This window comes from Platichthys flesus, chromosome 5 (genome assembly GCF_949316205.1).
Source record: "Platichthys flesus chromosome 5, fPlaFle2.1, whole genome shotgun sequence".
Classification (NCBI taxonomy): Eukaryota; Metazoa; Chordata; class Actinopteri; order Pleuronectiformes; family Pleuronectidae; genus Platichthys; species Platichthys flesus.
Genome location: NC_084949.1, coordinates 21,147,896 through 21,161,266, shown reverse-complemented (window position 1 = coordinate 21,161,266; position 13,371 = coordinate 21,147,896).

Here is a 13,371-nt window from a genome sequence, read left to right as displayed (position 1 = left end):
GGGAGATGGTAGCTGAGGCTTGACAGCCAGGTAGATTGTATCTGACATAAAGCCCAGAGATGAAAGAGGAGCGGACAGCTGGCCTACTGCACGCTCTATGCAGTTGCACTCACCTCACCATGCCGCTCGCTGCACCCCCTCCTCGTTCCTCCCCCCTTTTCACTCTCATTCTCCTCATGTTTATGCTCTCCTGACGGCTCCTTGCGGGCGTGTCCGCCACTTTCCACCAGGGGAGGATCTCCCTCGCTCTCTGGGCCATCCCTGGGCCCCGTCTGGCCCCTGCTGGCCCCTGCTGGTGCATCTGAGGATCAGTGGTCCAGAGTTCAGCCTCTCTCTCCTGCATCCCGCCTTCGTTTCCACGCTTCTCCACTCCGCCCTGCGCTTGTCATCTCACAGCCCACTCAGTGCCACACTGGCTTGTTTTGTCAATAACCATTTATTTGTTGCTGGAATGGCAGCAGCCATTACATCTGACCTCTCTGTTTCATCAATTATGGATAGATTATTGGATGTGAACATCTGCAAGAGCTTGCTGTTGGACTCACCTCCTGGCAGGGATTAGATAAAGTATTAAACTGTTGTTTATTGTCAGGCCAAAATTCTACTGGGAAGCCTGAGAATTTCTACAACCCCACAGCAAAAAATAACTCCCATCAACAAGGCACCTTAAATAGTTTAGCAGCGCTGGCGAGGCCCCCTCATGGTAAGATATGGGCCATTTATTATTTACACTTATTACTAGTTGTTATAACACTCATGGTAAAAGCTCCTGGCAGATGAGGCTTAGTCATTGTTTGTCACGTTTGTAAATGTGTGAACGAGAGGCCGAACACACACAAATACAAACACACACAACCAACTCTATACTGGGAAGTGTTTCTGGTGCTCAGAGAAATGACCACTCATGACCAGGCCACACATACGCACGCACACACACGCACACACACACGCACTGACACACACACACTGACACACACAAACTGACACACACACGCACACACACACACATACACACACTCTCAAGGGTCTCAGTGGTTAAAGCAATATGAAACTTTCTAGTTATTTAATTCTAAAACATGCCAGATAAAATGTTTGACATGTGAATTTTAGATTTAGAATTTCTAGTTGAACCGCTAACTGTGGCATCGTATTTAATTGGTAGTCAGAAACTCTGGAGCTAAACTAGGTTTAGTGGGACACATGACCCGTGGATCAAGTTGTTGGCCTTTTTAATGTTTCTCATTTTTTGATCTAAATGTCTGAAAATAAGATTTAATATAATTCATTGTTTATTTCAAACATTTGAGAGACAGTTAAAGAGTTATAAGAATATTGAAATATTGGTTCAGGCAGCTTATACAGAAAGTATATACAATAGTCGAATCAATTTGTTACTATTATAATTGCCATTATATTTGCATATTCCTCAGTGAAAGAATAATTAGTGCTGGGAGACCTAATTAATATAATTTTTGTATAAATCACAGTATGGGAAATGATTAATTAGAGCAGCAGAGTTTTATATTTTGAAAAAACAATATAACGTCATCATATCATACATTTTTTATATTTTCCTAAAAGGTACACACCTTGAAAAGCAACTGTACATTATTTGTTTCACATCTTTCCAACAAAACTTTGCATAAAATCTATAAAATTCCTTGTGCAACACAGCCGACCTGATCTTTCCTTTCAAAAACTGAATTCAGATATTTCTGTTCGTACAGGTGACCTGAAGTTATACTAACTAGCTCTTCCTGGCTGCTTAGCATCCTCCCCGTACTGTAGAGTGGGGGAGATACTGAGTGTGGGGAAGATCCAGTGTGAGCTGCCTTTTTAGTCCCCTGTCAAAGCCTCTCACAGTTCACCTTCAAGGCATCTGCTCAGCTGTCAACACGGGTTGTCAAACCGACACTTAGCATTCACATTGTTTCTGTGAAAATGAAGATATGCTTTTTCCACAGTGTATCCCAGAAAATGGCACGTGGCCTCAGCCTTTTCGTTAATGTCTTTAGGAGGTTTAGGCAGTGATGTAACCTCTGTCAAACAGGAAGTGTGTTTTTTTTTCTTCTTCCAGGCTTTGAACAAAGAGCGTGAAAACCTCCTGTGTGCTCGGAGTAGCGGGGCACTGTGCATCAAAATATCAGTGCAGGTTGAAAGGCACAAAATAAGGTCAGTGTCACCGCACTGCATTATTAATACCCCACTGTTTATCTCCTTGCCCATTGAATCCGTGCACAAGAAAATGCTGCCTTCCATGAAATATTGATGCAATTTCCTAGCTTTACATGTAGAACAAAAGTAATTGAAAAACTAGGTGTTACACAGTGGCAGCAGGTTGCTGAATGGCACGCAGCCTGGTAACAGAACCTGTTAGAAACAGCAAAGCACTGGTGAAACGCAGGTACAACAAGCTGTCACACTGTTCACTGCGGGTCAGGTCCACATGTTGTTATTGTTATTGTGTGGCACATTTTTATTTTAACACCGGCCCCTGTGGGAATTGGAATAAAATCTGTGAATAGAATTTCTTTTAAGGATCTTTAAGGATGTAAACGATTTGAGGTGTTGCTGAAAAGTGGATGCTGAGAAGATGTATTGATAAAATATGTTTGTGAACATGTACATTAATCAACAAAAATAGAAAATAATATAGTAAATCACTACAGAGTCAAATTGCTAATCTAATCTGTATTGAAGATGGTTTATTGGATCATAACTGATGTATCTGCATCGTTTGTGTATCAGTTCATTGTTAAAAATTCATAAGCCACCATAGGTAAAGCAGGAAAGACATATCTATTCATGAAATCAAAATGTATGGCTTATTAGCAAATATTGCATGTTGGATTAATAGGTTAAAGCTTGAATGTTTAGTGTAAATAAAGTCCACTATAAATCCTACATCTATATCTCAAGTCTGCATTTATTTCATTTCAATTTATAGCAATGGCGGTTACTCCCTCCTACATTAGATAAGAAGTCTATGGAAAAGCATTAACTTAGAGAAATTGTGTTGTTGGAGAATCCAAATGAAATGTTTTCCTGTTTGACTTTCAACCAAGGCAGTTCAAAAAACACTCTATTGAAATAGTAGCAGGTTTTTCTTTCGACTTCACACTCTTCTCTGTTAATATAACACCTGCAATCACACACACACACAGGTATTGGCGGTAAACACTGCACCACTACAAAGCCCAACACGCTCTCTCCCTTTCGTCTTTTGTCTCTTTCATGTTAAAAATCGCTTACTAATTAAGCCAAATGCCACTGCACCCAGAGTGCATGCTTCCACACACACACAAAGGGAGATGGAGTGAGGGAGAGAGAGAGAGAGCTCTCTAATGATCAACACATGCCAGTGTCGTTATTATCCCAGCCAGCCGGCCTGTGTCTCTATAGCCGGCTCATGTGCTGTTTAAGTGATTGTAAATCATCCTACAGTAATGGCTGAGATTAGCATACTATCAAAAAGCTTTCTTCATGCATGATCTGGTAGCATCTCGGGGCCCTAAGTGTTTTATGGTGGGTGAGACTGCATCGCCCACTGTCATTAACAATCTAGCGGTGGCCGTGCAGGCAGCTGTACTCGGGCGGCTGCTGTTAGTGTTATCGGATGCGTGAGGAAGATGCAGGCTTGGACTGCAGCCCATTATGGGCGCTGCCTGTCAGGAGCCATTAGGCACATGCTTTCTGATTAATGCTCTAAGTGATGGTGTGAGTACTACTCAGAGAGCGGCGCAGGGAAAGAGGGGAAAGAAAAGGTTATCGTCTCAACAACGAGGGCTGTAGTGTCAGTGATGATGATCCTGAATACCTTTCTACCCTTTGCTGTAATTGTGGGTGGGTGTGGGAAGGGGAACCACTGGGATGTTTATGTTTTTCTTCCCTGGTTTTAGGCTCTGATTTCTCCTTCCTGTGTTGAGGGGATCCTACTTAGAGACAGGATCTCAGGGTGCCCCCCCCCCCCCCGACTCTCACTGCCTGCTATTGTGACCCATGAATTATTGATTAACCTTGGTAATAGAAAAGATATAACTGTGGCATGCTTTGACCTGCCTCCTCTGCGGTGAATAAGTGTTAATACCAAATAGATATGCATACGTATGCAGATGATTACATAAGATTTATTTTAAATAGTGCAAAGATTAGCACTTGTCTGTGTGATAGCTTTTCGAATAGGGAATACATTGAATAACTATCTGTTAAAATTAATAAAACAACACATTTCGACTAAATCCTGGTTAAGTCGGTGTCAATACTCTGAGATTTTAATTCACTTTTATACATTTTTATAACGGAATAAATCGTCATATGAACTGTACACAATCTACAGAATCGTGCACAGTGAGCTTCTGAGAAATCTGTGAGGTATTTATCTGATCACTACATTTAAAATGACATTCAAGCTGCTGCCGCCCCTGTGTAACAATTTATTCTCTGGAGCAACAAGACCCATGTGTTCTCGTGACATGTTCAAATGAATCCATCTGCTCAGGTCCTGTCCCTGTGATGATCTCACCTTCCACAGCGGATCAATAAACGAAACGCTATGTTTAAACTGAATCAAATTTTCCAGTTGTGGGGTTAGGCTTTCATCCGCAACAAGCCGCCACACTCCTCACTCTTAGCTTTACCGTATATACAATTAAACGCCCCAGTAACCTGCACGTTTTCATTAGATTGGACCTGCAGGGATGTCGCCGCACGTTTACCCCCATCACAACCTAAAAGAGATGACCAGCCGCAGTAATTGCACGGCGATGTGTTTACATTTATTCATGAAACGGAGGACCGCCTTCTCATCCCCGTTTCCACCTGTCACCCATTCCATTTGCACCGTCAGGAGGGAAGCCCTCCCCACCCGCACCCCCTGTCGAACTTGGAGCTACAATCACTAATCAGTCCCTCCCCTCCTGAAGAACCACTGCCTACTTGTTCCCCTACCGATATTTGATTCCCCGCCAGCCTGAGCGAATGATTAAGTTTTCATGCATTTGGTTTCGCCAAAATGTATGTGCACTCAGCCACGTCCTTTATTGATTACTTCTAGTGCAAACAGTGGGCAGGGTGTGATATACATAATTGGACAGTTGTCAGGGGAGGTCGAGCAGTGATAACCAGCGTCTTATTTCCCCTCCCTGATGGATATAGGGACCCACCTTGAGAGCGACCACTTGCTCCTTATGTAGCAAAGAGATAGAAATGTGAGATAACAGTCTCTGACAATGTAAAGTGACAAGCACATCGGGCCACATGGTAAAAATTTGATAAAGGCCTGATGTTGTTGACGTACCTAGATGATCAAATACTCTAGTTTTATTCTGATGTGGAATTGAAGACTGAAATGATTCAGTCACCACCATAGTGCAGAGTGGAGCCCGATTTCTATGAAAAACAAGATTCCAGAGAAGGTACAGTGATGCCTTATACTTAATGTACATCCATGTGTTTGGATGATTATTTTCCTCAATGCTTATAACTACAATAAACTGGCAGCATATTGTTGAAGCAAAAGCCGAAATAGTGTCTCAGCTTCTAAAATCACATTTTTTCGGAAGGCATACTAGAAATAATAACATCGTAATCATCGCCAGAGTCAACACTGTTCTGTTAAGAAAAGCAAAAAGCCATCCTTTAAGTTTGTATTTTAGTAATGAAAAGCAAACAGTGGCTGCTACAATTGCCTGACCCGTGACCACGAGGTGATGAAATGTCCCGGCCGAATCTCAGCTTAGCCCTGTCTCTGTCGCGATAATAGATTCAGCCGCACAAATGGTGGAAGCACGGATGTGTAATAACTCCATCAAACTCACGCCTCTGTGTTTTCACAAGGTTAGACACACACAGAGACACCCGCTGGAATTTCACATTTTACTCCTCTTCACATGTCCTCCGCTCCAAAGAATAATTTTGTGTGGTCAAGGTTACAACCACTGTTTGTGTTAGTTGGGTAATCATACAGCGCTTCCAAGGTAAGCCGCCCTGCACTCTGGAGCCTCCACATTACAAAAAAATCCACTTACAAGGATTCATACATGGAGACATTGACACTGGTCGGGAGTTTGGCAGGAGCAGGGAGCCAGCCGAAGAGGGACCCAAACAGAATCCATATTTAATAATGTGTTCTCACTTGGACATGTACTCTTTCAAGTCAGCATAAAAGAAGCTACAGACGTTGCTCTCTTTGACCGAGGCATTGTGGCATCAGAGACGAGCTGGTAGCCTTTATAAGAATATGTAAATCAGCTGTTGAAACCTACATATTATACACACATGCGCATACACAATCTGATGCGTGCACACACACACGCGCACCCAAACACGAAGAGACAAAACCAACACAGACACGACCGCTCTGATAACTTGGCACTCGGTGGTCGCACAGATACATCCAGACATTTCACTGTACCTGCAGCGTGCTAACGTAGTGTAGTGGAAATGACATGTGCAGTGATCCACACTCATCTAAGCAGCCAGCGGTCACTGAACACATTAGTGCTGCTCTCTTCTGCCTATAGATCGTCAGGTGGATGTTGTTCATGAGAGAAAAGGATAGATATATTTTTTTTTTGTATACACTACCGTTCAAAAGTTTGGGGTCACTTAGAAATTTTCGTATTTTTCAAAGAATTTTTCAATGAAAATAACATTAAATTAATCAGAAATACACTCTAGAAATACACTACAATGTTAATTTGGTAAATGACTATTTTAGGTGGAAAAGTCTGTTTTTTAATGAAATATCTACATAGGTGTATAGAGGCCCATTTCCAGCAACTATCACTCCAGTGTTCTAATGGTAAATTCTGTCTCCTAATCGCCTTAGAAGACCAATAGATGATTAGAAAACCTTTGAAAACCCTTGTGCAGTTATGTTAGCTCAAATGAAAACTGTTTAGCTCTAGAGAGGAGCTATAAAACTGGGCTTCCTTTGAGCTAGTTGAGTAACTGGAGCATCATATTTGTGGGTTCGATTATTCTCTCAAAATGGCCAGAAAAAGAGAACTTTCATGTGAAACTCGCCAGTCTATTCTTGTTCTTAGAAATGAAGGCTATTCAATGTGAGAAATTGCGAAGAAACTAAACTTTTTCTACAACGGTGTGAACTACACCCTTCAGAGATCAGCACGAATGGGCTCTAACCAGAGTAGAAAGAGAAGAGGGAGGCCCCGGTGCACAACTCAGCAAGAAGACAAGTATATTAGAGTCTCTTGTTTGAGAAATTGACACCTCACAGGTCCTCAACTGGCAGCTTCTTTAAATGGTACCCGCAAAACACCGGTGTCAACGTCTACAGTGAAGAGGCGGCTCCAGGATGCTGGCCTTCTAGGCAGAGTGGCAAAGAAAAAGCCATATCTGAGACTGGCCAATAAAAAGAAAAGATTGATATGGGCAAAAGAACCCAGACATTGGACAGAGGAAGATTGGATAAAAGTGTTATGGACAGACGAATCAAAGTTTGAGGTGTTTGGATCACACAGAAGAACATTTGTGAGACGCAGAACACTGACGCCATCTTTCAAGCATAGTGGAGGTCATGTGATGGTCTGGGGCTACTTTGGTGCTGGTAGAGTGGGAGATTTGTACAAGGTAAAAGGGAATTTAAATAAGGGAGGCTATCACTCCATTTTGCAACACCATGCCATACAATGGCGACTGCGCTTGATTGGAGCCAATTAAGTAATTGCTGCAAATGGAGCATCCTTTGACGAGAGCAAAGTTTAAAGAACAAAATTCACATTTCAAATAAAATTCTTACTTCTAACCTTGTCAATGTCTTGATTATATTTTCTATTCATTTTGCAACTCATTTGACAAATAAAAGTGTGAGTTTTCATGGAAAACCCGAAATTGTCTCGGTGACCCCAAACTTTTGAACGGTAGTGTATGTTGTCTGGGTCACCTGTGCTATTGCTGGGTAAGAAGGGGTTAGAAAGTCACAGAGGATCTAAACTTAGAAAAGGGCAGTAGATACCCATCAGGGCTGTGGAGCTCTCACCTCTTGGAAAATTTGCAATCTTTTGGTTGCACTCACTTTAGATTTTATCTCTAAACCCTCCTGGATGAAATATTCCTCTAAGACACCATCAGCTTACCATCCGTCCACCTGCCTAACATGCTGTCTACAGTATCTGTTTTTAGTCATGTCCCCCTGACTGTGAATGTGCAGCTAAGTGAAAAAGCTCTACTACCCATGATGTTCACTATCTACAGAGTTAGTCTTAGTCCTGATATAAAAGTCCATGTTTGCGTAAGCCATGATAAATTTACCTCACAATTTATTTTATTCAGTTTTTATATGATTTTAATTTGGATATTTTGGTCTAGAATTCGTCCAGACCAAAAGGACACTGCTTTCTAATTATATTTTATCCACCAGATTTTAACTAATAACTGGATGCAACAACATTAGTAATTTTAATACAACCTGTTTCGATATGAAATTCATCAGGAAAAAACTCTTTGCGATCAAAACGTATATCCTGTACAACCGCAACGCAATAAATCCTAACCTTACGTGCACCAAATGTTAGACCTGAAAATGTGTGACAATTAAGTTGTGTGTGCTTTTAAAATACAAAGCAAATTTAATACAACCCCCCCCTAAAAAAAAATTGTCTTGAACAAAAATTGTCGTAGCTGATTTGACGAATAGCTAAATCTCCATCTGGAAAAACAAAGCAGCAATGTCCCGTTGTTGGAAGATGTAAACAGACACCGTTATGCTGCTGCCGTTAGTAGTTAGCCTGATATGGCTTTTAAAGTAAAGTAATGCTATCGAACATCTTAATGTTGGGTTACCTCAGTCTGTCTGTGGTGCGCCTCAAGGTGTCTCTTTAGGTTTGTGGTTTTCTTCCCAGCGATTTTGTAGCTGCAGGGCTTCTCCTGACAATACCACACGCTCACTTCTTCTCTCTCAGTGGCGTAATATTTGAAGTGGATCCAAATGTCATGTTCTTTTCCCTTCACTGTATATTATCCAATCTCCTACAGCTCCAATGTTTACTCCGTGTCGAAGCCTAGCACTGTTGTCGGTTTGTTGCACAAACATTCAGTGTGTAATTTCGTCTCCATTGTTTTGATTAGACAAATATACATAGACATTTTTTGCAGTTTTCAGTTTTTTCCACGTTGATAATGATATTGTCACAGTTAGAGATTGTTGATGTTGGTGGTTATCTCATCCTAGTCATGGAAAAAAAGGTCATCGTCGAATATATTTGGTTAAAATTTTCAGTGCGCTCGTAAAAGATTAAAAAAAGGAGGAAATGAAAAGGCTTGAGCGCCACATGCCTTCATTCACAGCATCTCTCTTTTTCCTCACTTGCACCGCTAAGCCTCTCTGACCTGCCCTGTGTCGTCCTGACTGCAAGTGATTATCCAGCCATCAAAGCCAAGCTGCCGTGCCAATCAGCCTATCAAGGGTTAAGGGGACACACTCGTCTGCGGCGGTACCCGGCCTACCCACGTCTCTGGCCCCGGCGCACCTCAGCAGTCTTTGCTAATGACTCGTAGCCAACAGAATTCCTTGCACTCTCAGGTGGCTTCCTCCAACCAGGCTCTGTGTGATGATGAAAAGCCTGAGATAAAATAAACTGACAGTTGCAACTCATTGCGAGGAGCAGGCAGCACCCTGGCAGCAGCTGAGACCCCGGGAGCCCAGCACTCCCCTTGCCTTTTTTGTTATTTTTTTCATCCTTCCCTCCATCACCCCCTCCATTCCCCTCTGCCCTCCTCCTGTGTGTCTCAGTGTGTGTGTTAGTGTGGGTGTGCATGGGTGGTAGACTGCAAGTGTGTGAGTGTGTGTTTGTTTGTATGCATTGGTAGTGGAATTGTGCAAGTGCGTTTGCATGTATCCGCATGTTAAAATGCATGGGCCATTGACTGTGTTCTGCAGAGGGTGCAACTACAAGGAGGGGAGACTAGATGCCCCCACCGCTGCTCCCTAATTAAAGCCCATTCCCGCCTCTATTATTTCAGTCCATTAAGCAAAAAACTTCGGCCACCCCTCTCTCGCTTCCACACATGACACATTCCAATCAATACACTCCCACTGGCTGCCTCACTGGGCGCCTCAAATGAATAGATTGCAGTGCAACATTATCTCTAATTGAATTTTGCAGAGGATGCCATGCAGTGCGCTGTTGAGGGTTATTTTCTTTTTTATGTTAAAACAAAAGGTTTTTCTAAAACATCTTATGAATAGATTAAAAATAATTCTGAGCATTAGCGGTTTTCCCTGAATCCGATTCAAGATCATAATGATACACAGAACTTGTTTCATGTGTATGGGCTTGACATTAATCAAAGATGAATTAGAACCTGATAAGAAAGGCCCCATGGCTAAGCTACAGACACAGTTCAACCACCTAGCCACGCACTTGGCTCAGCACCACAAAGGTTCACATTAGCACATCAGGCCCCGAGAGAGAGCCTTCTCCTGGCTGGTGGCTGTGGGGGTTCAGGGAGGGATGGGGGAGGCTGGCAGATGGTTCAGTGGTATGTCTGATGGATGGACTGACTGATGGATGGATGGATGTTGCTGACTCTGTCATTCCTCTGTTGCATGTATGGTCTAAATCTCTACGGTTTTTATATGATATTTACATGGATTGCAATAGAGCCAATGCGATACAATGATATGTATTGTTTGACAATATAAAAACACATTTGCCTTTAGATTAAACTATCTTATTTGTTTGGTTGAGTGGCAGATCAAACTCTAAACAGCAATATTTGTGTCATTTAGACGATTTACAGTCTTTCAAATGGTATGGATGCAGGCCGGAAATTTGCATGAAAGCAACCTGAGTAGAAAAACAATGGAGGAGAATGAACGTGATACCTCAAACCAAAAAATAGATCCTGCAACTTGTATGTTAGGCTGTGATATTCACCATTTGGACATTTTAAGCCTATATTTATTGTGTTTGCAAGTATGTTCTCTTTTTTATATTTACTACATTAATATTTTGCTACATTGTACACCTGTTTATTTAATTAAATGTAATGACAAATAGGCTTTTCCATGCGGTAAATTTATAAATAACAACTGAATTTACAGTAAATTTGATACACAATTTCGCATTGTGTATCAATATGGATTAGAAATTTACTTATCGTCTTTTGGTCACACGACATACATCTAAACTGCCACCTCTAATATTGCATGGAGGCTAATGCAGCTCTGAGACACAATAGTAAACATGAAGGTTTTTCATTTAGCAAGCAAGCAAGAAAATCTTTATTTATACAGCACATTTCATTCCAGGTGGACGCACAATGTGCTGCACAGATTGTGAGCTACCACAGAAGAAGCCACCACTAGAGTCTAACATGTCAAATGGGAATTGTTCCCAAACAGAAGAAGCTGTATAAGCACTTCAATTAAGCAAAAATACCTGGGCTAAAAAGGACAGAATAATGATATTAAGCTGGTAAGTACTAAAGAAGGTTGAGGTTTGATTCCCTGTCCCACACAGATCATTTTAAAACCCTACGGCAGGAGGACTTGCTCTAAAATGAGACTAGATTTAAATTTCATAGTATGCTCTAATAACTTTCAAAATGAGACAATATCCAGATTTTTAACAGCCACCAGTGGAATCCTGTGGAAGTCACATTTTCATCTCTCTAATTGATTTGTTCGCCTCCGTCTGTGAGTTTCTGCGCGAACTTCCCACTGTGTGTGTGTGTGTGTGTGTGTGTGTGTGTGTGTGTGTCTTCAGTGACCACTGCAGCTGTTCCCATGCCAATTAGCACGGTGGCTCAAAGCAGGTGCCAAGGCAAATATTTAGCTAATTATCAATTTTTAATAGCATTTCTACACTGGCTCCTTTCCTAAGGTCCAGTAGATGCTATTAAAACTCACCCCATAGATACAGTCATGACATGTAATAACTACTTGAATATAAAAGAGATTAATAATTCAGAGTGAGCCAACAAATTAGGACCATCATTAAAAAAACTAGGCTTGAAACCATTTTGCATAAAACCAGCCCGGTTCAAGGTAATGCCAAGGCTCTCCTGATAAAGAATTACAGCATTAATTCAGCAAAGTGAACTTATTGCTCCTACTCCTTCACACAGATCCCCGGAGCATTCAGAGTAGAGGAATGAAATGATAGCATTCATAGGCACAGGGGCGCTTATTTCCATTCGCCCCCCATCAAACCAAGTGAGTTTCTAGTGTGTGTGTATGTGTGAGTGTGTGTGTTGTGGTTAAGGGGGGAGAATTGGTCCCTTTCTCCTTGTACAATTGCTGAGGTCCCTGTGAATAGCATGCTTTTATACTGAAGGTTCTCTCCCAAGAGGGGCTGAGGTGGCCTGTCTCTACCAGAGGTCTATTGTGTGTACATACCAACAGAAAACAGACACACAAACACCCACACTGTGACCTCCCTGGGTCATCGCTGGAATTGCACAGACACATCCCACCTTTTCATGTGGAGATCTTGACCTCCATCTTAATTGACTCTAAGCTGGTTCACATGAATGCGATCAAAAGGGCTTATTCGGTCTTTACACAAACAATCCACCTCTGTTTACGAATTGAGCACTGCTGTCATTGTGCAACTGTGCTTTGACGATGTGATGCAACACATGTATGCACAACTGATACCTTTAACAACATGACAGACATACAATATGGTTATTTTTACATCTGTATTGTGTGTGTGTGCGTTGAGAGATTTTCAACATTAAAGTGCGTTTCCTGTTCAAATCCCACTGAGCAAACACTTCAGTTTCTGCAGAGAGCTGCGGCACCTTGCGCGGCAAACTCTTTTAATAGAGCGCGTTGCTGGAGGCACAGTTGCTTGCTTGTGTGATATTAGCATTTACCTGCTGTTTTGAATTTTATTTGAATTGGGATGAAAAGATCAGGAAAGGATACAGTAGGCACTGGCAGACATATCTTAACCCTGTTTTTTTTCTACATCCACCTTCTAATTCAAGACATACAAAATGACTTGACATAATGTTTTATACTTCTGGCTGCCTTCGGGGATTTAAACAGCTTGCGAAGAAAGGGTGAGACTCGAAGATATTTCCCCAAGGATATGCATGCAGAGGGCAGAAAACATCAATCAGCCAGCTGATGCCTTACACGTCGGATCTTTGTTGATATGACAAGCTGCTGTCAAATGTTTTGAAACGGAGGTGAATTGAATGACAAGAAGCATTCTCTTCAATAGAATACTTCCGTTAGGATCAAATATCATTGCATCACAAAGATCCCTTTATGAAGAAAAGGATGGATCCCTTGTAACAGTTAAATAATGATTTGAATTCATATATAATCATCATTAAATGTTTAGTCTGTGTCATTAGGGCAGCTCCAAACATGGTGATCTCAACCTTGTGTAT